Below are 25,028 nucleotides of genomic sequence, written 5' to 3' on the forward strand. Positions count from 1 at the left end.
GTGCTAAAAGCATGCAAGCCCATTTGGGCCTCTGTGAAATTCGCTCTCTCCAGAGCTAAAATGGCCGAGCGATTCTACAGGTGCTTTTGAAATAACACCTGTTGTTTTCAGCATTTCCAAAGATCATCATAAATCCTTTTATGTTCTGACACCAACTTCAATCAGCAGACATTTTTGTTTCAAACTGGCTTCTGTCTCCATCTCAAAGGACCAGGTAGGTTTAAAATGCTAATATGTTGCCTTTGAGCTGATGCCAGCTAACAGCTGCAAAGAACCATGTCGCTGTAGAATGTTAATGAGCCCTGTAACCACCCAAACTAAATTATTAACCCATATTTAGATAAAATAGAGTTTTAACATTAAACTAAGGGTTAATATTAACACTGATCTGTTACAGTAACCCTAACCCTTGTACTGACAATAACCACACCAGCAGTGCGAGTATAAGACAGCTTTAATAAACTAATGCGTACACTAAGAGGTCTTGTCTCTGCAAGATGAACCTGGAAGGCTAGACTTTAGCTCTGGACTGCTCTATAGACAAGGTCACTGGGGTGACCCCTGGTGGCCTAGTGGTGTAAATACACACCACCACAACCCTAAAAGTAAAACACCATGGTTGAAATGACCCTAACCCTAAACCTAACCCTTACCCGAAACGTTGGTCACATATCTTTGCCTGCTGTGGATGCTGTGTGATCTATTGAGTTTCCTCAGCACTTAAAGCACTTAATACTACAGTCACAGCATCTTGCAGACTTTCTTGATTCACACATCAAAGGTGGCCTTCAGAACCCTGCATGACATCTCTCATCTGTTGGCAACCAGGTCCTGATCCTAACTACAGACTCAAACTCAGCGCAGACTAGTGTATTCACCTCAGTACATTTCTCAGTCATTTTTTTTGCCTCAGTGCTTCACCTAACCTCCCACTGGAGTGGAGCTAATCTAGAGGACGAGAGGGAAACTGTTCCACCAACACCCTCTGCAATCCTGAATTGAGCCCACCCCAATACCAGACACGAGGCTGCAGGGTGCAGATAAACACCAGGCAACAAAGCTGTGCAGAATGCAAACAGTTAGTAATTACCAGCTGCTTCCTCCCAGCAAGAAGCCACGATCATAGAATCGTTAACTCACCAGAGTTAGTGGAATTGCTGAAATTCCAAGAGTGCAGAAGGAAAGGCGGAGGAACAAGGAAGCCATCCTATCTGATGTGCATCTGCCCTCGTGTGAGGGAGGACTTTAGCATTTGAGTTGTTTATTTCCTGAGGACTTTGGCATTCAAGAGTCTTGTCAGGAAGAACCTTTGGATCAAAGAAGATTGCTGTTCTCTTTCAAGTGATGACCATTTGTGAACTTGGATCATTGTTTTTATGTTACACCTGTGATGGCATTTTCAAATGAAAGAAATGTTGATATCTAAAAATTGTTAAAAATCCTCACATTAAATGTAAATCAGTAGTCCTCAATCTTTTTCTTTCCACTCACATCCCACCTTAAATATTCCCTATGCCAAAGGTGCTCTGTGATTAGTGAGGGATTGATTAAGGTGGGATGTGAGTGGGAAGAAAAAGTTTGAAAACCACTGTTTTAATCGTCCCTCATTGACTCGTTATGTGCACGGGAATGAGCCAGTGAAAATTTTTCTCAAGCAAAATATTTCAGTACCAATTGGGTCTCGAGCAGTGTTTCTCAATCTTCCCTTCCCACTCACATCCCACCTTAAGCAATCCCTTACTAATCACAGAGCACCGATGGCATAGGGGTTACTTAAAGTGGGATGTGAGTGGAACGAAAAAGGTTGATAAACCACTGCCCTAAACTTTCTCCCTTCATCTCCATCCATGCCCTCTTGTTTGAATCTCCCCCACTCTCAATGAAAAAAGCCTGTCCACGTTGTCTCTTTCTGTCCTCGTCATAATTTTAAATACCTTTATCAAATCACCCCTCAATCTTCTTTGCTCCAGGGAATAAAGTCCCAACCTGCTCAACCTTTCCCTGTAACTCAAACCCTGAAACCCAGGCAACTTTCTCGTAAACCTCTATTCTCCTCTGCACTCTCTCTATTCTGTTGATATCTTTCCTATAATTTGATGACCAAAACTGCACATAATATCCCAAATTGGACCTCACCGATTCTTTATTCACTTCAACATGACATCCTAACTCCTGTACTCAATACTCTGATTAACATACCTAAAGCTTTCTTCACCACCCTATCTAAACGTGACTCCACTTTCAAGGAGCTATGTACAAGAGAAGCATACTCCTTTTTCACTACCCTGACCACTGATTTATCACTTTCAAGGAATTGCTTTTTTAATTTAAAACTTTTTAAATTTTAGACCTATGGCACAGTTATAGGCCCTTCCAGCCCATGCCGCCCAATTACACCCAAATGACTTACAACTCCTGGTACATTTTTGGAGTGATGGAGGAAACCGGACCCCCTGGGGAAAACCCATGCAGACATGGGGAGAACATACAAACTCCTTGCAGATAGCACGGGATTCGAATCTCGGTCGCTGGCGCTATAACAGTGTTGCGCTAACCACCAGCCTGCTATGCTTCACTGGCTGAACTTTCCAGAATGAAAGTCACTTCAAAATCTCTTTGACTTTTTCCATCATTTTTTGATGGCATAAAAATAGGCATTTATTTTTTCTGTTAAACACATGGTGCATTCACAGAGCCTGCCTGCCTTTGGGTCTTCTACAACTCTTTACCCTGTTGTCAGACATATGTGATCCAGAACCATGAGAATATTCCAAGAGGGCCGAATTAGGACTGCCCTGGGACTTTTCTCCTTGGAATGTAGGAGGCAAGGAAACCTTATAGAGGCTTATAAAATAATGAGGAGCATAGATAAGGTCAATTGTCTTTTTCCCCCTTAAGTTGGGAAATCTAAAACAAGAGGTCATGGATTTCAAGTCAAGTTTATTGTCATCTGATTGTACAAGTACAACCCAACAAAACATCGTTCTCTGGTCCTCGGTGCAAAACACTTAGACACACAACCAGACATAACGCACATACAGACAAACAACACATATGTAGGACAAGTATTCATCTATACAAATAAATATATAAATATTGTTTTGTGAATATGAGAGTCTTGGAGGGTTAGTGTGAGCAGTTCCTTTGGTCGTTCAGCATTCTCACTGCCCGAGGGAAGAAGCTGTTCCTCAGCCTGATGGTGCTGGCTGTGATACCCCTGTATCTCTTTCCCGATGGGAGCTGCTAAAGATGCTGTGTGCAGGGGTGGAAGGGGTCCTCAATGATTTCGTGGGCACTCCAGACAATGATCCTGGATCACGTTGATTGGCAGGGAAGGGCATCTCCAGTGATCCGTTCTGCCACTCTTATGGCCTGAGGATTGACCTCCGATCCATTTCTCTGTAGCAATTATACCACACTGTGATACAGCCGGCCAGGACACTCTCGCTATAGAAGGTTGCCATAATAGCCAGTAACCCTGCCCACTTCAGTCTTCTCAAGAAGTGCAGTCACTGTTACGTCTTGCTGACAAGTGAGGAGGCATTATGTGACCTCGATAAGTCACTATTAAGTGAACTCCAAGGAACGTGGTACTCTACACTCTCGAGTTGTTGATGCATAGTGGAGGGTGGTCATTCCTGGTCCTCCTAAAGTCCACGGTCATCTCTTTCATCTTGTCCACGTTGAGACTCAGGTTGTTACTCTTGCACCATTTCACGAGATTTTCCACCTCTTTTCTGTAGTGTGACGGGGACAGATTTGAAAAGGAACTGAGAGGCACCTTCTTCACACAGAGGGTAGTTGGTATGAGGAACGAGCTGTCAGAGAAAGTGATAGAAGAAGGGAAGGGGCAATTTCAACATTTAAAAGACATTTAGACATGTATGTCTTTGTGACCTTCTCTACATCGGAGAGACTGGGCACAGATGGGAGATCGCTTCGCTGAGCACCTTCGATCCGTCTGCACCAGTGACAGGGACCTCTCAGTGGCCAGCAATTTCAGTTCTGCATTCCATTCCCACACTCACATCTGTCCATGGACTCATATACTGTCCCACCAAGACCATCCGTAAATTGGAGGAACAACACCTGATTTTTTGTCTGGACACTCTCCAGCCAGATGGCATTAACATCAACTTTTCTGGTTTCTGCTAACCCGCTCTACTTCCCCACCCCCCCCCCACCCCCCTGCCAGTCTTTGCTTTCCCATGTCTTCTCTCCCTCACTTCTCCACGTATTACCTCCTACCTTTGCAACCCTGCTCCTCCTCCCCCACACCTCTCCCCATTCCTGCCAACATGTTTCCATACCTTGATGAAGGGCTCAAGCCCAAAACGTCAGCTATGTATTTTTATCTTTGCTGTATAATGCTGTATAATGTGGTGTATATGGCGAGCTCTCCACTGGCCACCGTGACAGAGGTGCACCAAAGAAAAGGTACAAGGACTGCCTAAAGAAATCTCTTGGTGCCTGCCACATTGACCACCGCCAGTGGGCTGATGACGCCTCAAACCGTGCATCTTGGCGCCTCACAGTTTGGCGGGCAGCAACCTCCTTTGAAGAAGACCGCAGAGCCCACCTCACTGACAAAAGGCAAAGGAGGAAAAACCCAACACCCAACCCCAACCAACCAATTTTCCGCTGCAACCGTGTCTGCCTGTCCCGCATCGGACTTGTCAGCCACAAACGAGCCTGCAGCTGACGTGGACTTTTTACCCCCTCCATAAATCTTCGTCCGCGAAGCCAAGCCAAAGAAAAGAAGATAATGTTCACTGTTTGACCTGCTGAGTTTCTCCAGCATCGTATTTTTATTTTAAACAGGGTTTCGGACAGGAAAGGCTCAAAAGGATTTGGGTTGAATACAGGTGAACAGGACTAGATAACTGGTTAGCAGGGATAAGTTGGGCTGAATAGACTCCATGACTCCATAACAATCGTAGATAGGTACTCTTTGCTGAAGTAGCAAATCACTGCTGAGGGACTGATAAATATTAACCTCCATCAATCCATAAATGCTGGTTGACATTGGAAGGCCATTTCTGACTAAAGTTCATTCACACTCTTCCCCACAAACAGATGTAAACACCAACAGATAAGGAAAGTACTGACACGACATTGTCAATATTGCTGACAAAAGGGTAACGGATTGAAAATGACCTTCGGTTAATTATGATAAACGCTGGTAGGGGTGGAAAAATGCAACAAAACTGGTGATGCTGCAAATCCAAAATCATAAATCCTGGAAACATTCAGCAGGTCAGGTAATTTCTGTGCAAGGAGCCAAAGGGTTGGTTGGCAGACAATACAAACGTCGGTGGAGTTGTGGACAATGTGGGGCAGCAGTGGGCAACCTTTTAAGAGTTCATTTTAAATTTAGACACTGTGGTGCGCTGTGGTGCAGCAAGCAAATACAAAACACAGAAAGACTACTACAGGCTTTAATCAACTTAAAGTCTTGTACACCAGTTTCTGTCTCGATGGTTCCACGTGCGACTGGCCTGGGAGGGGCTAGCTCAAGGTCTATATCCAGGTCGGTTGATTGACAGCCGGCCAGGCGGAGTCAGCCTCCCAGGCGGTCTTCCTGGAGGTACAAAAGGTCACCCCCTACAATAGGGTGGTGGTTGTATCACCACAGACGCACAGCCCGGTAGCAGGCCATTTTAGACCATGAGTCCATACCAGGGTGTAGGTTAATTGGACAGCACGGACTTGTGGGCTGAAAAGGCCTGGTTATCGTGCTGTATGCTTAAATTAAAAATGAAATGGATGGGCACCCCTGGACTGTAGAAGGTTTATCAAAAAATACAAAATGTAGCTCAGTTACTGGCAGATGGAGTTTAATCCAGACAAGTTGCACTTTTAGGACCTCAGATATAAGGGAAAGTTTACATTTAATGGCAGGATTCTTATGTATTTTTGGGCAGAGAGATCTGAGTGTTTAGGTCCAAAGATCCTTGAAAGTAGGCACTCAAGTAGATAGAGTGGTAAAGAAAGTGTGTGGTATGCTTGGCCTAATCGTTTGAGGCATTGATTTCACATTCAGATTTATTGTCAGAGTACATACAACACTGAGATTCTTTTTCCTGTGGGTGAGGCAGAATTACCAATTATTGGTAGTGCAAAAAAAATACACAATGTACACATGTAAACAAAAACAAATGTGAACAAACCGACTGTGCAATACAGAGAGGAAAGAAAAAAAGTCAATAAAGTCCTTAAATGAGTCCCTGATTGAGTTTGTCGTTGAGGAGTCTGATGGTGGAGGGGGAGCAGCTGTTCCTGAACCTGGTGGGGCAAGTCTTGTGGCACTGACACCTCTTTCCTGATGGCAGCAGTGAGAACAGAGCATGTGCTGGGTGGTGTGGATCCTTGATGATTGCTGCTGCTCTCCAACGGCAGCGTTCCCTGTTGACACTCTTGATGGTGGGGAGGGTTTTGCCTGGGCTGTGTCCACTACCTTTTGGAGGGCTTTACGCTCAGGGGTATTGGTGACCCCATACCAGACCATGATGAGCCGGTCAGCACACTTTCCACCACACCTCTGTAGAAATTTGCCAGGGTTTCTGGTGTCACCAAATATCAGCAACCTAATGAAAACGTAAAGACACTGAGTGGAAAAGTAACAAATTAAGGAAGAAATGTTGCAGCTATGTGACAATTTGGTTGGTCCACTCTTGAAATTCTATGTACATTTCTGGGCACCCCATTCCAAGAAGGATGTGGAACCTTTGGAAAGGGCACAGAAGAGATTGACCAGGAAGCTGCCTGATTTAGAGGTTATGAGCTATGAGTAGAGGTTGGACAAACTTGGCTGTTTTCTCTGGAATGTCGGAGGCTGAGGGGAGACCTGATGGAGGTTTATTAAGCCACAAGAGGCCCTGATTAGGGTTAATAGTCGGAATCCTTTCCCCGGGGTAAAAGTGTTGCACAATCTAGAGGACGTGCTTTTCAGGTGGGGGTGGGGTGGGCAGGAAATTTAAGGGGGATATGTGGAGCAAATATTTTAAACAGGGTGGCTGGAAAAGACTGCCAGGAGTAGACATGAGAAGCAGAGATAGGGTGGACAGCCTACACCTTTTTCCCAAGGTGACAGTCGCAAATACCAGAGGACATCAGGTTAAAGTCAGCGGAGGAGCGCCTCGGGAAGATGTTTTTTTTTTGCACAGAGTGGTGGGTGCCTGGAATACATTGCCAGGAGGTTGGTGATGGAGGCTGGTACAATAGGGACTCCTAGACAGGCATATGGATGTAAGAAAAATAGAGGGTTATGGGTGTGATGGAGGGAAGGGTGAGATTGTTGTGCAGTAGGTTTACAGAGGTTGGCACAACATCAAGGGCCGAAGGGCCTGGACTGTGCTGTAGAGTCGTGGTGAAAGCAGATGCAATATGAGCATTTGAGAGGCTTCGAGATAGACTTGACTATCAAGTCAAGTTCATTGTCATCTGATTGTACAAGTGCAATTGTTCTCTGGTCCTCGGTGCAAAACACTCAGGCACACACACAGACATAACACACATACAGACAAACAATACATATGCAGGTCAAGTATTCATATGTACAAATAAATAAATATTGTTTCATGAATATGAGAGACTCGGATGGTTAGTGTGAGCAGTTCCTTTGGTTGTTCAGCATTCTCACTGCCTGTGGGAGGAAGCTGTTCCTCAGCCTGGTGGGGCTGGCTCTGATCCTCCTGGATCTCTTCCCTGACAGATGCTGTGCGCACGATGGAAGAGACCCTCAATAATTTTGCGCACCTGCTTCAGATAATGATCTGATGGGGGATCGGAGGTGGGAGACTCCAGTGGTCCTCTCTACAACACTCATGGTCCTGTGGATTGACCTCTGAACCATTTCACTGCAGCAACCGTACCACACTGTGATGCAGCTGGCAGGACATTCTCGATAGATCTCCTGTAGAAGGTTGCCATAATGGTGGCCAGTAACCTTGCCCGGTTCAGTCTTCTTATGAAGTGTAGTCGCTGTTGTGCCTTCCTGACAAATGAGGAGATGTTGAGTATCTGAAGGGGATGGAGGAGGGATATCTGCAAATGGCAGAGTTTTAGTTTGAGTTCAACGTCATGTTCAGTGCAGACACATGAGCCAAAGGGCACGTGGAATGTTCTCTGTTTATCTGTGTTCTGTGCTAATATTATTCCACCCCCTCCCCTGCTCTTCGGTTCCACCTGGTCCAAATTGCCCTTTGCCCCTCCATGGTCACCTCCATCAGATTGCAGCACTGACAGCTTTTGTCTCCATGCACCACCCATCTGCAGCCGCATTCCTCCCCAACCCGTGTGACTCACCCCCTCCAGCTGATCCCCTGCTTTTTCTCTCCCTTTGTCTGCCATCTGCCAATCATCTGCCTCACCCCTCCCCATCTGTCCATCACCTTTCACCGCTCCCGGGTTGACCAGTCCCCTACTGGTTCCTGTCCAGACCCTTCCACCTCATTATACTCTCCGCTCTGAACTCTGTCTCTGCTGAGCACCTTCGTTCTGTCCACACCATGCCAGGGATCTCCCGGTGGCCAACCACTTCAATTCCGCGCCCCACTCCCGCGCCAACATGTCTGTCCATGGCTTTGTGCTGCCAAACCAAGACCATCCATAAATTAGTGGAGCAACCCCTACTTTTCCATTTGGGCACTCTTCAACCAAATGCTATTAATGTCATTTCCTCCGGTTTCTGTTAGCCCACTCCCTGGTTTTCCTCCCTCCCTCGGTCCCCTTTCCTCCAGCTCTCCACTCCCTTCCCTCTCCATTCGCAGAGCCATCGCCCCTTCCTATTTTGCTGCTGTGCCCTCCCTCCCTCCCTTATCCTGCCTGTGCCCCCTTGCCCTGCCCCTCCCCTCTCCACCATTTTGTTCTGATGCCTGCATACATGATGAAATGCTCAAGCCTGGAACATTGATGATGTATCTTTGCTACTGTTTGACCTGCTGAGTTTCTCCAGCTCTGGAGACAACCCCGGCGTCTGCAGACTTTCATGTTCCACTTCTCTCAACGTCTGATGAAGGGTTCAACCCAAAACATTGATGGTTCCTTTTCTTCCACTGATGCTGCTCGACCTGCTGAGTTCCTTCGAAAATTGTTCGCTGCTTTAATGCAACAGCAACTTGATCATTCAGATTATCATTATTGTGGTGAGACCATAGTGATGTAATTATTCCACTGAGACTGTCTCCCTGTGTAAGGCTAGCCCGCCTCCTCCCTGTAACTCCTCCCCCTTGGAATTCCCCAATAAAGGCGATTATGGCCAAGTCCCTCCTCCAGTATGAATCCTGGAATTGGGCCGGCCGCAGGAGCACGTGTCCAGTCCTATGGTAATAAAAGGCTGTTGTCTAGTAACCCCAGTCTTTTGGCGTTATTGACAGCCTATCAATTTTATTACTATAAAGTTTTTTTTACAGCAATGGACAAGTTGCTGAGGCCATATAAGCCAGATATTGATCCACAATTGCCTGAAGCCTCAGACCGACTTGAGTTCTGGCTACTCTGTTTTAACGACTTTCTGCATGCCTCCACTCAAGTCGTGGGATCCGATGACAAGCTACGACTGCTATGATTGCGTGTCGGCCACTGAGCCTACGCAATTATCAGGGGCTGCATGACGTACGAGGAGGCCGTGAATAAGCTCCAAAGCCAGATAAGGCCCAGAATGATCGTGGTCCTGTGCGAACTCAGACGTCACTGCTGAGGTCTATACAGATGAGCTCGTTCGGGACGTCTGTGTAACAAGCATCCGATCAGACACTATCCACCAGCTGGAACTGGATGAACTGACCTTGCAGAGGGCCTTTGAGGTGTCTAAAACGTTGGATGTAGCCCTTTGTAACATGGACTCATTCTCCTCCGACAATGCGGCTGCCTCGTGGGGAGCCGCCTCAAGAGCATCACTGTGGAATTCAACAGGCCCAATCCCCCCCTCATGGTCCACAACCACCAGTTTTTAAACCTCCCTCCCTCCCTGCTGCACATGACCAAGCAGCAAACCACGATCTACTCACCGCCCCCCTCCTGCAGGCTGTCCACCCTCCGGATACGCCCTTGTCCCTGTTCACCAATCTCATCCCAACTGTAAGCTGATCATGACCAAGGGAAGGCAATACAGCACTAAGGACAGGACATTCATTAAGTCAGAAGTGCAATGGCTTCTGGCCAAGGGGGTTGTGGAACCGAGCACTAGCCCCTGGGATCTCAGCTCGTGGTGGTCAAAAACAGGGGAAAACACCACATGGTGATCGATTACAGCCAAACCATTAACCGTTTCACACAGCTGGATGTGTACCCCCCCCCCCTCCCACGTTGTCAATATGGTGAACCAGATTGCCCAATACCAAGTTTTCTCCACCAGACTTAAAATTAGCGTACCACCAGCTCATCATCCGCCTGGAGTTCTGTATTCAAGGTGGACCACTTCCTATGGGTCCCCTTCGGAGTCACCAACAGAGTCTCTGTTCTTCAGAGGGAAATGGACCGGATGGTGGACCAGCATGGGCTCAAGGCCACATTCCCCTATTTGGATAATGTCACCATCTGTGGCCATGACCTGCAGGACCATGACACAAACTTAGAAAAATTCCTCCAAACAACCAAGGCCCTCAACCTCACTTATAATAAAAACAATGTGTGTCCCGCACATCACGCCTGGTCATCCTTAGTTACATTGTGGAACATGGCGTCATCAGTCCTGACCCGGACTGCATGCACCCTCTAATGGAACTCCCACTCACCCACACCCAAAAGGCCTTGAAGAGGTGCCTGGACTTCTCATATACGCCCAGTGGATCCCCAATTACACGCACAAGGTCTGGCCCCTGTCGGCTGAAGCTCGGGTGGTCTTCACCTGCATTTAAGGAGACATCGCCAAAGCCATGATGCATGTTGTGGATAAACTCACCCCGTTCCAGGTGAAGAGCAATGCCTTTGGCTTTGCACCAGCCATCATCCTTAACCAAGCAGGCAGACCAATGCCGTTTTTCTCCTGCACCCTCCATGGCCCTGAAGTCTGGCACTACTTTATCAAGGAGGCCCAGGCCATTGTTGAGGCAGTGTGACACTGGAGGCACCACCTTGCCGGCAAATGATTTAACCTGCTGACTGACCAACATGCAGTTGCTTTTATGTTTAATAAAAAGAAGCGGGGTAAAATCAAGAACAATAAGATTCTGAGATGGAGAATAGAACTCTCCACCTAGAACTATGACATCTTGTACCGGCCTGGGAAGCTCAACGAGAGCCGAAGGGATGTGGCCAGTGTGCAGTCCAACTGATTCCAAGCACTTCATGAAGACCTCTGTCACCCCGGGGCCACCAGGCTTTTTCACTTCGTCAAAGCCAGAAACCATCCCTACTCCATGGACGATGTCAGGAAGCTGAGCAGAAACTGTTGAGTCTATGTTGAGTGCAAGCCACGCTTCTAAGAGCCCAAAAAGTCACACCTGATCAAGGCCACCTGCCCCTTTGAACGCCTGAGCATGGATTTTAAGGGGTCCTACCCTCCTCCAACAAAAACCTGTACTTCCTCAACAACATGGATGAGTACTCCCGATTCCCCTTTGCCATCCCCTTCCCGGACAAGACCAGGGCCACAGTCATAAAGCCATGAAGCAGCATCTTTTCCCTATTCAGGTACCTGAGCTACATCCACAGAGATCGGGGGATCCTCCTTCATGAGCGATGAGTTGCATTAGTACTTTTTTACACAGGGCATCACTTCCAGTAGATCGGCCAGGTGGAACGGAAGAACGCCACCATTTGGAAGGCAGTCCTCCTAGCCTTGAAATCAAAAGGCCTACCTGTTTCCTATTGGCAGGAGGTCCTCTCCAAGGTGCTCCATGTGATTAGATCCTTCCTGTGTAAAACCACCAACACCATGCCACATGAATGAATGCTTCCCTTCCCCAGGAAGTCAGCATCGAGGACAATGCACCATCCTGGTCAATGTCCCCAGAACCGGTCCTGCATGGCTATTAGACTGACCCACTGGTCAAGAAGGTCAACCTCCTTCACACCAACCCCCAAATAAGTCTATGTGGTGTACCCGGACGTGCGTGAAGACACTGTCTCTGTCCGGGACCTGGCATGTGCAGGAGATCCTGAGACCGCTACTGACTACTACCACCATTAACCATTACATACCCGGTCACCATACCCCAACCCACCCACCAGTTGCTCTGACCACCAAGCCTGACTCCCAGCATCCTGCCTCGACCCCTGCCCCACCTGCCCCTCCCCAGTCACTGCATTACGCCAACTGTTGACATGCTCCAAGTCATCCAGGAACCAGCCGCTGAGCTACAGCCAGCACCATGGCAGTCCCAGAGACACAGAAAACTACCGGACCTGCTGAAATTGTGATGGACACTGAATCCACTCCACCCCACCGGACTTCCTTGTAAAAGAGGGGGTGAATGTGGTGCCACCACAGTGATGCTATTGGGACTGTCTCCCTGTGTATGGCTGGCCCGCCTCCTCCCTGTAACTCCTCCCCCTGAAACTCCCCAATAAATGGCGATTACATCCAAGTCCCTCCCTCAGGACAAAGCCTGGATTCGGGCCAGCAACAGGGGCATGTGATGGTAATAGAAGCCTGTCGTCTAGTAACTCCAGTCTTTTAGTGTAAATGATTGCATATCATTTATTAAACACAAATGTGAGTATCTACAAAATATACAACTGGATAGCGCTCAAAATGAATTTTTTCCACTGTATCATGTTGCATGTGATAATGAACAATCAACTGAAGTTGAAAATCTAAATTCATTAATTCAACTATCACGGGGAATTAATTATTCAGAACTGGAAAGTTTCTTTGTGTCCCAAAGTCCAATGTCTTTTCAGACAGAAAGGCAAATGCTCAGTCATCTGTATTTTAAATTGAATGACAAATTTTGAATACACTGTTAAAAACTGAGGTGTAAAACTGTGTTCAGGGTCTAGAAAAGCAAAGCACTTTGTTTCCTGTTGAGTAACTGCAGGCTGGAGGGGGATGCTTGGTTTTAAATTCCAATGCTGTCACAATATGAATTCAAGATGGCACTCTGTAACATGACTTCTTTGTCTTGATTATTATCCTGTCGTAAGAAAGAAAGAGTTTTCAACCAGGGAAAATGTAAGCTTGCATCGAGCGTGCTAACCGAGTGAAAGAACGAGGCCAGCAGTCGGAACTCGCGAGCTTTATTTTGACTAGTGCGCTGCCACTTTTAAGACTTTCGAAGCTCCTGCCCCTGGGCGCCGGAAACCACGTCACCACTACCTGTGCGCGTGTGGGCCCCCGAGCTCCCAGAAAAGAAGGCTGCAAGGCGCCAACTTTGATGCAGATGCACACGGAGCCGGTTGGCCTGGCCATCAAATATGTGCATCGCCACACAACCGCAACCCCCCCCCCCAACCACAGAACGCCTTTCATTTAGGAGGTCTACTTCGATGTTTGGCTGTCTGTAGTGAGACTGACTGGCTTAAGTCCAGGAGTGCTGGCTTCAAGCGGTCGATGGTGAAAAACTCATCCTTTCCCCCAATGTCCAGAGTGAAAGTTGAACCATTGTTCCGCATCACTTTGTAAGGGCCTTCGTACGGTCATTAGAGGGACGAACAATGCGTGCCCCGGTGGACAAACACAAACTCAGTTTTTTTTAAGTCCTTAGGGTTGGAGGCGGCGGTTTGTCTATGGTGGGTCAGTGGTCTGGGTGTGAGGTTACCTAGTTTCTCATGGAGTTGCTGTAGCACTGCCGTGTTCTCTGGCTCCTGGTCTCAGGTCACCGGCAGGAATTCACCAGGGTCTGTCAGGGGTGCACCGTAAACCATCTCAGCTGATGAAGCCTGTAGGTCTTCCTTCGGGACTGTGCAGATCCTGAGAAAGACCCAGGGGAGCTCATCTATCCAGTTGAGGCTCGTCGGCCTGGCCATGAGCGCTGACTTGAGGTGCCTGTGGATTGGGGTGGTAGGCGGTGGTGTGGTGTAGCTGCATGCCAAGGAGCCTGGCTAATTCAGACAAAAGGGTGGAAGTGAACTGGGCTCCCTGATCTATGGTCATATGTGCCAGGATGCCGAAACAGGATGCCCATGTAGACAGGAGGGCCCTGGTGCAGGAGTCAGCTGTGGTTTTGGTGACTGGGACAGCCTCAGGTCACCTGGGAAAGTGGTCCACTATGGTAAGGAGGTACTGGTAGCCACACAATACTGGCAGAGGCCCCATGATGTCCACGTATATGAGCAAACCTGTGGGCCAATGTTTCAAACTGCTGGAGGGAGGCTTTCGTCTGCCTGTGGACCTTGGCGGTTTGACACTGTGTGCGTGTCCATGCCCATTCACTGTCATGTGTCTGCAAACCGTGCCACACAAAACGAGAGGAAACCATGCGGGCTGTGGTTCTGATCAAGGGATGTGAAAGGCTGTGATCTGAGTCAAGTACCCTCTTTCTCTACAGTGCCGGAACAACGGGGCGTGGGAGGCCTGTGGATATATCGCAGAGCAGCATCTTGTCGCCTTGGCCTAGTGATATGTCCTCCAGCTGCAAGCCGGTAATTGCGGTGCGGAAACTGCAGGTCTCAGCATCCACCTGTTGGGCCTTTGCCAGCTCCGAGAATTGACACCCTGTGACAATGTCTGAAGTGTGGGCCTAGACAGGGTGTCTGGCACTACGTTGTCTCTCCCCGAGAGGTGTCAGATGGTTGTTGTGAACCCGGAGATGTAGGAAAGGTGGCACTATGTCAGGCTGAGTTAATGGTCCATAAAAACCGTGAAAGACCTCCCTCCCAGGAAGTATCAGAAATGTCGTATGGCGAGGTAGAAGGCTAGCAATTCCCTGTCAAAAGCACTGTACTTCAGTTCTAGTGGTCGTAAGTGTCTGCTAAAAGACACCAGGGGTCTCCAGCAGCCGAGCATGAACTTCTCCAGCGCTGCCCCAATTGCGGTGCTCAATGCATCAACAGTTAGGGCAGCGGGGACGTCCGTTCTTATTATCTCGCCCCTCCTCTGATTTCTTTTTTCCCCCCTTGATGTCACTGTTCCGTGACGCTTTGTCAAATTCTGCCAGGACATGAGAGTGTTGCATCTTGGAAATGAGTGAATGAATAGGATGACCTGAGGGATCACGAGGAATAGAAGTCCAGGCTTCCTTGCCCAGATATCCAGGCCTCCCTGAAGTTGGCCGTGCCCAGACGTCCAGGCCTCCTTGAAGTTGGCCGTGCCCAGAAGTCCAGGCCTCCCTAAAGTTGGCCATGCCCAGAAGTCCAGGCCTCCCTGAAGTTGGCCGTGCCCAGACGTCCAGGCCTCCCTGAAGTTGGCCGTGCCCAGAAGTCCAGGCCAATAAGGTGGTTAGCGCAGTTCTGCTGAGTTTATCCTCTCTGACCAAATTGCTTTCATGTGTCAAGTCCCACCACGGCCAAAGTGTCCCAACATGACCAACCATTTTAATTCCCCATTCCATTCCCATACCCTATACATGCCAAGTCAAGGCTATCAGCAAATAGGAGGAACCACATCTAGTATTCCGTCTGGGCACTCTCCAACCAGATGGCATTGATGTTGACGTCTCTTGTTTCCGTTACACCTCTCCCCCCAATATTTCCCTAACCTTCTGTCTCCTTTCCTTCACATCCCCACCTCATTCCCTTCCCTTTCCATCAGAGGCGTATCTAAGATATGACATGTGCCCTGGGCACCACTGAACAGTTTCTATTAAAGTCAGACAAGCCATCCTCGGATCATGAAAAAAAATTTCTTCAGCTGGACCCCCCAGTGGTCTCCTTCACTGCCCTGGACCCTCGGACCTCCCCTGATGACTAGAGGTGGCACATGGAAGGAGCCACGATTAGTGTAGACGGAGGCCTGATTCACCTAGACAGAGTCTGATTTCGCCCGCCCCCCCCCACTCCACCCCCCCTGGCCAGTGCTGCCACACCCCCTCGGCCAGCTCCACACCTCCACCTCCCACAACATACAAAAAACACACACCTTTCTTCTCCGCTCCGTCCACCCTCCTGTTCGCTCTGAACTTGTTAAAAGGCCAAAGCCAAACTCAACATGACGGCCACCAAGGCCCGCTCTTGTGAGATCTCCTTGTCGCTGTTTATTTTGATGCATGGAATGTGAAAGGATGGCTACCCCTGCCGAGGGCGCTATTTTCCATAGATACATCCCTGCTTTCCATTCGGAGAGCTACCCTCTCCCTCCATCACCTCAGCTTTTTTCTCTTCTCCCCTCCCACCTGTATACCCCTTGGACCTCTTAGCTATTACCCTGTGGTCCTCCACCTGCCCATTCCTCCCTCCTCTCATCTCCTCCCCCTGCCCCACCGTTATATTCAGGCGCTGACTGCTTGACAGAGAGCCCAGGCCCGAAATGTTGGTTGGCCTTTTATTCCCATGGATGCTGCAATGACCTGCTGAGTTTCTCTGGCACATTTGTGCATCGCACAAAAGAAAGTGTGGAGGCGGGAAAGAAAAATGAGCTGGAAAAAGTTAAAGGGCACGCCAGCCTCTGTGGAAAGTAAAACTGAATCAATGCTTCATTTGTTAAATGAATCTCTCCCTGGCGAAACGCGATGCTTTTGCTCAGTTTTCTAACTGTGCATTTCTCCAATTCCTGTACTACCTGCACTACTCCCCACCCTACTGCTGATTCATTTCTTATGACTGCACTATCTGCGGCATGGGTTGACCTGGATGGATAGCGTGCAAAACAAAACTCCTCGCTATATCTCAGTACAAGTGACAAGAAACGATTCAATTCAGATGCCATAGAACGTTACATCACAGAAAAACAGGTCATTCGACCCTTCTGGTCTGTGCCGACCAATAAAACTAGCTAGTCCTCCTCATTCCCTTACCCTCCAGACCTCTCCTATCCATGGATTTATCCAATTTATTTTTAAAACTCAAGATTGAATCTGCATTCACTACATCCACACTCCGACCACTCTCTGAGTGAAAAACTTTCCCCTAATGTTCCCCTTCTACCTCTCCTCTTTCAGCCTAAAGCTATGACCTCTCGTATTTATCTCCCCCAATCTAAGTGGAAACATCCTACACACATCTACTCTGTCTTTACCCCTCACAATCTTATGTCTCCATCAAGTCTCCCCCTCATTCCTCTTCGTTCCAAGGAATAAAGTCCTAGCCTGTTTAATCTTTCCCAGTAACTCAACTCCTAAAGACCCGGCAACATCTCAGTAAATCTTTCAATCTTATTGATATATTTCCTGCTGCTGGGTGACCAGAACTGCACGCAATATTCAAAATGCGGCCTCATCAATGACTTGAATAACTTCAACATAACATCCCAACTTATACACTCAATACTTGGATTTATAAAGGCTAAGATGCCAATAGCATTTTTACAACTCTGGCTGCATGCAACGCCACTTTCTGTCCTCCACACTCCTCAATGACTTATCATTTACTGTATACGTCCTACCCTAATATGCTCTTCCAAAGTGCAACACCTCACACTTATCTGCATTAAATTCCATCAGCCATTTACAGGTCCAATTTCCCAGCTGGTCCAGATCGCTCACAGTCCACGACGCCCCCTATCTTTGAGTCTTCAGCAAACTTGCTGATCCAATCCACAACGTTATCATCTAGGTCATTGATATAGATAACAAACAATAATGGTCCCAACACAGATCCCTGAGGCACACAACTCGACACAGACCTCCAGTCTGAGAAGCAACCATCCACTAAGCCGATTTTGAATCCATTTCACAACCTCTCTATGTATACCTAGTGTCCTCACCTTCTGAACCAACCTTTCATGTGGAACCTTGTGAAAGGCCTTAATAAAGTCCATATAAACAACATCCACAGCCTTTCCCTCATCAACCCTTCTTGGTAACTTCCTCAAAAAAACTCTACAAGATTTGTTAAACACGACCTACCGCGCATAAATCCATGCTGACTGTCCTTAATCAGCTGATGATGGTCCAAATATCTATATATCCTATCTCTCAGGAATCCTTCAAATAACTTACTGGTCTATAATTGGCTGGTTTACTTTTGGTGCCCTGCTTAAACAGCGGGACAACATGAGCCACTCTCCAATCTTCATTTGTCAGAACATTCTGATGAAGAGTCATTGCTCTGAAGATTTATCTTTGTTTCTTTCTCCACAGATGCTGCTTGACCTGCTGAGTTTTTCAGAATCAGGATTGTTCACAAGATCACTAGATATAGGATAGAAGTAGGCCCATTGGCACATCGAGTCTGCTCCTCCATTCTAATCATGAGCTGATCCACCCTCCCACTCAGCCCCACTCCCCGGCCTGCTCCCCACAACCCTTGGTGGCCTGACAAATACCTATCAATATCTGCCTTAAATACACCCAACGATCTCTCTTCCACAGCCATCAAATTTCACAGATTCATGCCCATCTGACTAAAGGAATTCTTCTACTTTAAATTGACACCCTTTTATCCTGAAGTTGTGCCCTCTTGTCCTCACCTCCCCAAACATGGGAAACATCCTTACTACATCTACTGTGTCCAAGCCTTTCAGCATTTGAAATGTCTCTATGAGATCCCCCCCCCCCATCTGTACTCCATCGAGTATAGACCAAGGGCCAACAAATAGTCCTCATATGCACACCCTTTCATTCCTGGTATCATTCTAGTAAATATGGCCTCACTAATGTCTTAAATAACTTTACCATAACATTTCGGCTCCTATTCTCAATACTTTGATTTATGAAGGCCTATATGCCAAAAGCTCTCTTTACAACCTTATCCACCGTTACCACCCTTTACCACTCTTTACCATCCTATCCACTTCCAGGGAATTATGTATCTGTATTCCCAGATCCCTCTGTTCTACTGCTCTCCTCACCTGTACATCCTTTCTTGGTCTGTCCTTCCAAACTGCCACACCTCACACTTGACTGCATTAAATTCCATCTGCCATTTTTCATCCCATTTTTCCAGCTGGTCCAGATCCCTCTGCAAGCTTTGAAAACCTTCTTCACTGTCCACAACGTCTCCAATCTGAGTGTCATCTGCAAACGTGCTGATCCAATTTACTACATTATCATCCAGATCATTGATATAGATGACAAACAACAATGGTCCCAGCACCGATCCCTGAGGCACACCATTAGTCACAGGCCTCCAATCTGAGAAGCATCAACCACCCCTACTCTCTGGCTTCTCTCATCCAGCCATTGTCAAATCCAGTTCACTACTTCACCATGAATACCTGGTGTCTGAACCTTCCTAACAAACCTCCCATGTGGGACTTTGTGAAAGGCCTTACTAAAGTCCATGTAGACAACATCAACTTTCCTGGTAACCTCCTCGAAAAACTCTATAAGATTAGTTAAATGTGACCTACCCTGCACGGAGCCATGTTGATTATCCCTAATAATTCTATATCTGATCCCTTAGAACTCCTTTCATTAACCCAGCACACGCTCTGTTCTCGCTGCTGCCATCAGGAATGAGGTGTCGGTGCCACAAGACTCGCACCCACCAGGTCCAGGAACAGCTGCTCCCCCTCCACCGTCAGACTCCTCAACGACGAACTCATTTGGGGACTCATTTAAGAATTCTTACTTTTGTGCTTGATTGATTTATTTTCTCTGTCAGTTTTTTCACATTTCTTTATTTGTTTGCGTGTGTATGTTGAGTCCGTTTATTTTTTGTCAATTGGTAGTAATTCTGCCTGACCCATAGGAAAAAGAATCTCAGAGTTGTATGTGATGTCATGGGTGTACACTGACAATAAATCTGAAATTACATCACTGCGGGAGCACCTTCATCAGAAGAATTAAATCAGTGCAAGAAAGTGGATCCCCACCCCTTTCTCAAGGGGCAGTTAAAGGGGGCCACTGAACGTTGAGCTGTGTTCATACACAAAAGTGCTGGAGGAACTCAGCAGGTCCTGCACTGTCCATAGGAGGCAATGATACATTTCGGGCCTGAGCCCTTTGGGATCTGACATGATCTGCGAGGGGATCGGTACAAGATGAAAGGACACTCACCACAAAGTGATCGTAACTGAATTGGTGCCGCTTCACGAGGTGACCAATTAGGTTTCTGGTGCGGTAACTTGAATCTCCCCAAGGCATTGATGCGCAGATCGGACACACCTGCAGGAGAGGAGTCCAAAGGTTTAGGTGGAGAAGCATCTCCCACTGGCTGGACCATTCCAGGAATCCATGAGCAATCAGTTATTTTACTGACAAAACACAACCTGGTGGAGGAACTCAGCGGGTCAAACAGTCACGGTGGGAGAAAGAGAATGGGCAACGTTTTGAGCCAAAACCCTCTATCAAAGGAATTGTCCAGAACCCAAAGTTTCCCTGCTGTAAACGCTATCAGTTGAGATAAGGTTAATTTGTCACAGATTGCTGCAGATTTTAATCAGTTTTATTATGTTGGCAGGATTCATTCGATGTAATCACTGAACCTGCTCGGCCACAATAAGCCAGTCGTAAAAAGTTATGACTTTGTAAATTCAGTGTCAACACCTCCAGCAGAAACCACATCACCTCCCCCCCCCCCCACCCCCACTCCCATCAAGCCCATCCTCCAAAACCATCCCTGGCCCAACCAATCGGACAATTTTCCCATATTCCCAATGTTCAAGAGGGCTTTGGGGGTTCGGTCTCAGGGATCGGAGTGGTGTGTCCAGGACACGGGTTCAGCGCTGAACAACTGGCCTTGCGGCTCTAGTAGAGAAGGGGTGGTGGTGGGGCTGGGGGTGTCACAAGGGCGCGCTGGTGTCGGGGATCGTCAGATACATGGTGTCCCTGAAGGGGCTCAATTTCGCTTCTCTTTTTCTCAGCATGGTGCTGGATTACTTGGCGCCTCTTCATTTGCCTCTGCAGGCCTAACAAAGGAAAGGTTTTTGTGCATCTGTGCACATGTTGATATAAAGGTGTGGCGTGGTTGGCGGAACGCTATCGCAGCGTCAGTGACTGGGGTTTGAATCCCGCACTGCCTGTCAGGATTTTGCATGTTCTCCTCATGACTGCGTGGGTATCCTCCGGGTGCTCCAGTTTCCTCTCACCTCTCAAAACATCCGGGGTTGGGGGGTAAATAGAGTGTGATTGGGCAGCACAGATTTCATGGACACTGCTGTATCGTTAACATTTCTAAAAAATAGAATCTTGAATTTGGGATTTGCAGAGTTGGAGATCTCAGGACAACAGGGTAGTGACCATAATTATATCAGCCCTCTCACCTCCACACTGTACAATATTGGGTTCAATACACAAACGGGCTGGAGAAACTCAGCAGGTCACGCAGCATCCAGGGGAAGTAAAGGGTAACCGATGTTTCAGGCCTGAGCCCTTCGTCAGGAATCGGGGAAAAAAATATCGGATGAATAAAAAGATGGGGGAGAGAGGGGAGTGGGGATTAGGAGGAGGAGACAGGGAAGGGCAGGCTAACAGGTCATACAGGTGGGAGGGTAGAAGAAAATGCTGAGGTGATGCGGGGGCCGGACAGAGAACCAAGGAGGGTCGTTGTCTTTTAGGAGTAGGAGAGGGGCAGGGAGCCTCAGGAAGGGAGACAGAGGCGTTGGGGAGGAGAGAGCTTCAGGGGATTGGGTTAACAGAAATTGGAGAACAGTACGAGGTCATGGGCAGACGCATCGGGGTGGGAATGGTGTGTGGAATTGAAGCAGTTGGCCACTGGGAGGTCCTTGCTGTCTCAGCAAAGATTTCCCCGTGGCCAGTCTCATCTTCAGCACTTTTATGTTGCCCTCAACCCCTGAGTCTGCAGATTTTAACTAGAGCTGAGAGTTCAAATCTGACTCCAGCCACCAATTAATTATTTGCAAGGAATACCCACGCTGTAAAGAAAATAATCAGCAGGTTGCACTGCATCGAATCCCACAGGTAGGGCCTGACCTGCTGAGTATTTGGAACATTTTCAGGTTATATTTCAGACAGACACATGGATGCAAGAAGGAGGGACATGGGTGTGAGATGGGGAAGATTTGAATTGTTGAGCCGGTTTATAGTTCAGCACAACATCGTGGGCCGAAAGACCTGCACTTTTCTGGAATGTTCTAAGTTCTATATTCAGCATCTGCTTTTTTTAAAATCCATTTTCATTTACTGGTGAATGTTTCAACTTGGTCATTGAAAAATGTGCTCGCAGTAGTTTTCATTCCTGAACTTGAAACGTATGTTTGGAACGAATATCTCGATTCTGTAAAACCCATCTGTATTGGCTTGGGAAAGCTGCCAACATAGTAAAGGTCCCATCCCACCCCAGTGACACTCTCTTCTCCCCCTTCCATCGGACACAAGTTACACGAGCTTCAGAACACCTCCACATTCAAGGATTGTTTCTTTCCAAATGTTTTAAATTTAATTTTTTTTAAAATGACATTTTTTAAAAAAAACTTAGACATAGAGCACGGTAACAGGCCATTTCAGCCCATGCCGCCCAATCTCTCCCAATTGATTTTCAACCCCCCCCCGCCCCCACTACATTTCAAAGGGTGGGAGGAAACCGGAGCCCCCGAGGAAAACTCACGCAGACACAGGAAGAACATATGAACTCCTAACAGAGAGCGTGGGATTTGAACCTTAATCCCGATCGCCAGCGCTGTAAAAGCGTGGCACAAACAGCTACGCTAACCATGCCTCCCCAGTGGGTTAAGAGTATTATCAGACTCTCGCATGGATGTGTCAAAGGATGATGGCCCTGCACTTTGTAACCACTCTCTGCAGTATATTCTCCAACTAACACAATTCCCTTCATCTTTTTGATGTTTTTTTAGCCCTGCACTCACTTTGCCACTGTTATCAGACATCTCAATGAACCTTGCATTTGTAAAATTATAGTAAAACATGAAAGTCTGCAGGCACGGTGGTTGGAGTAAAAACACGACGCTGGAGAAACTCAGCAGGTCGAGCATTCTCTAACCAGGGAAGTGGTTGAGGCTGCCTCATTAAACATATTTAAAATTCAGTTAGATCAATTTTTACATGATAGAGGAATTAGGGGATATGGGGAGAAGGCAGGTCGGTGGAGTTAGGTCATAAATTAGATCAGCCATGATCGTATTGAATGGTGGAGCAGGCTCGATGGGCCATTTTTGGCCTACTCCTCTTCCTACTTCCTATGTTCCTATGTAACAGAGTGTCCTTTATTGAGCAAAGATAAAGAAACGTTGGTTATGCAACTTTATCTTTGCTCGATAAAGGAGGCTGTTTGACCAGCTGAGTTTCTCCAGCGTCGTGTTTTTATCAGTAAAGCTACGCTGCCTTTGCTCCATACCATCTGCTCCCTCTCTGTAACTATGCGTATCCTACTATGCATGAGATGTCTGATCACATAGGAAATTTTCCCATGGCATCTTGGGACATGTGACAATAGAGTTAGATTTGAACGTACACCCTGGTTTTGTTTGTTTTATTGTATTTTTCTGCACGTAAGTAGGAGTTGACCTGCCTGGATAGAGCATGGTACAAAGCTATTTTGGTCCGCGTGATGTTAAACGATTCAATTCAATTCCATGCAACTTTAAAGCACCTACCACTTGCTGGCGGTCAAAGTAGTGATGTGTTAAGCAGTGCTGAACCAGACCAATCTCATCACAGATCCTCTCCTGGCAGGAATATGCTGATTGATACAGCACTGATGATCTTATCGGTTCCCTGGAACTTGTAAGTGAAAGGAAATATTAAATTATATAAATTTTAGGTTTCAGCCTTTTTAAAAATCCAAAACAAATTAGGCCACTTAATTGGCTCCCTGACCAAAACAGAGAAAAACTGCTGAGGCGATAAAAACTTTTTTAAAAAGTTTTTTTTTCCCCAACGTGTACAGTATTCACGATTAAATACTCCCTCCGGTGCACAATGTGTACTATCTACAAAATACACTCTGTTTACTGGTCCCCAGTTACTCGCACAGTACTCTCCAAACCTACCACTTTCACCACCATTGACTCCCCCCCCCCCCCCCACCCCCACTACCTAATCCCCTCTGGACCTCCAGGTATGGACATCATCAGTCCTTCATTGTTGCTGGCTGTGAGTCTTGGGACTCAGACTGTGAGCTGTTGAAGAAGGCAGCTCACTAATTCCATCTCAGAGATGGAACAAAACTGTATCTTACATTCCTTGGGTTCATAGAACATGGAAACAGGCCCTTCGGCCCATCAGGCCCATGCCAGCCATCAAGTAGCATCAGTTTTTAATCCAACAGCTATCAGGCTCTTCAACCTGACCCTGACCATAAGGTAAAAGTCTGAATGCATGAATAAAACATCATCTTTTTCTTGCATCAACTGCAACTGTTGAGTATTTATTTATCTTTCATTTTATATTTATTATCTCTTGTTCTTGTGGAGCAATATTGTTATAATTTAATTTTTAAATTTAGACGTACAGCACAGTAACAGGCCATTTCGGCCCACAAGTCCGTGCCGCCCAATTTATACCCAATTAACCTACACCCTCCAGTACATTTCGAATGGTGGGAAGAAACTCAAGCCCCTGGGGAAAACCCATGCAGACACGGGGAGAATGTACTGTTACAAGCCCAGAGGACCCCAAAACCCAGCAGCAATAGATATTCACCAAGACAAATAGTTACTTCAACAAAAGTTGCTTTTAATTATCTTTAAACATGAAAACAGAATCACACTTTAACTTATCACTATTGACTTAACTAACCTAACTTAACCCCCTTCTAATTCTAAGTGCACGTGTATGTAATGTGTGTGTAAGTTCAGAAAAATCCTTTGATTCACAGTCCAGTCTCAATTCTTATTCCTCCAAGTTCACTGGTTGCACTGTGCACAGAATTTAACATTTATGAAGTTCATCAGGCTTTGGTGCTTGAAAGGTAAATGGTTACCACTCAGGAAAGTTCTTGTCGGTTTTCAGAGAGAGATTTGTTGTTTGCTGGGCACCCACAACTGATACCTTGTAACAAACCACTTCAGTGTCTTGCTGAAGAAACTTGCCCCCTCAGGGTTTTCCAGGTGATAACCTCTTTCTTTCAGGTCACCAAAGAGTTCCTTTTTGTTTCCCTTATTTCAAGTGAAACATTAAACAGCCCGT

At 47.0% G+C, this 25,028-nt stretch overlaps 1 long non-coding RNA gene across 2 annotated transcripts; it reads left to right on the forward strand.

Annotated features, from left to right (window-relative positions):
• The first annotated feature begins 5 nt into the window (after positions 1-5).
• On the forward strand, positions 6-19,708 carry LOC138752833 (uncharacterized). Of its 2 annotated transcripts, none has more exons than XR_011350985.1 (3): positions 6-214; positions 14,433-14,526; positions 18,120-19,708. It is a non-coding gene; the product is annotated as an uncharacterized lncRNA (long non-coding RNA). The 2 variants fall into 2 exon arrangements; XR_011350986.1 differs by lacking the exon at positions 6-214 and adding an exon at positions 5,186-5,256.
• Positions 19,709-25,028: the final 5,320 nt, after the last annotated feature.

Source organism: Narcine bancroftii, chromosome 2 (genome assembly GCF_036971445.1).
Source record: "Narcine bancroftii isolate sNarBan1 chromosome 2, sNarBan1.hap1, whole genome shotgun sequence".
In the NCBI taxonomy this organism is placed as follows: domain Eukaryota; kingdom Metazoa; phylum Chordata; class Chondrichthyes; order Torpediniformes; family Narcinidae; genus Narcine; species Narcine bancroftii.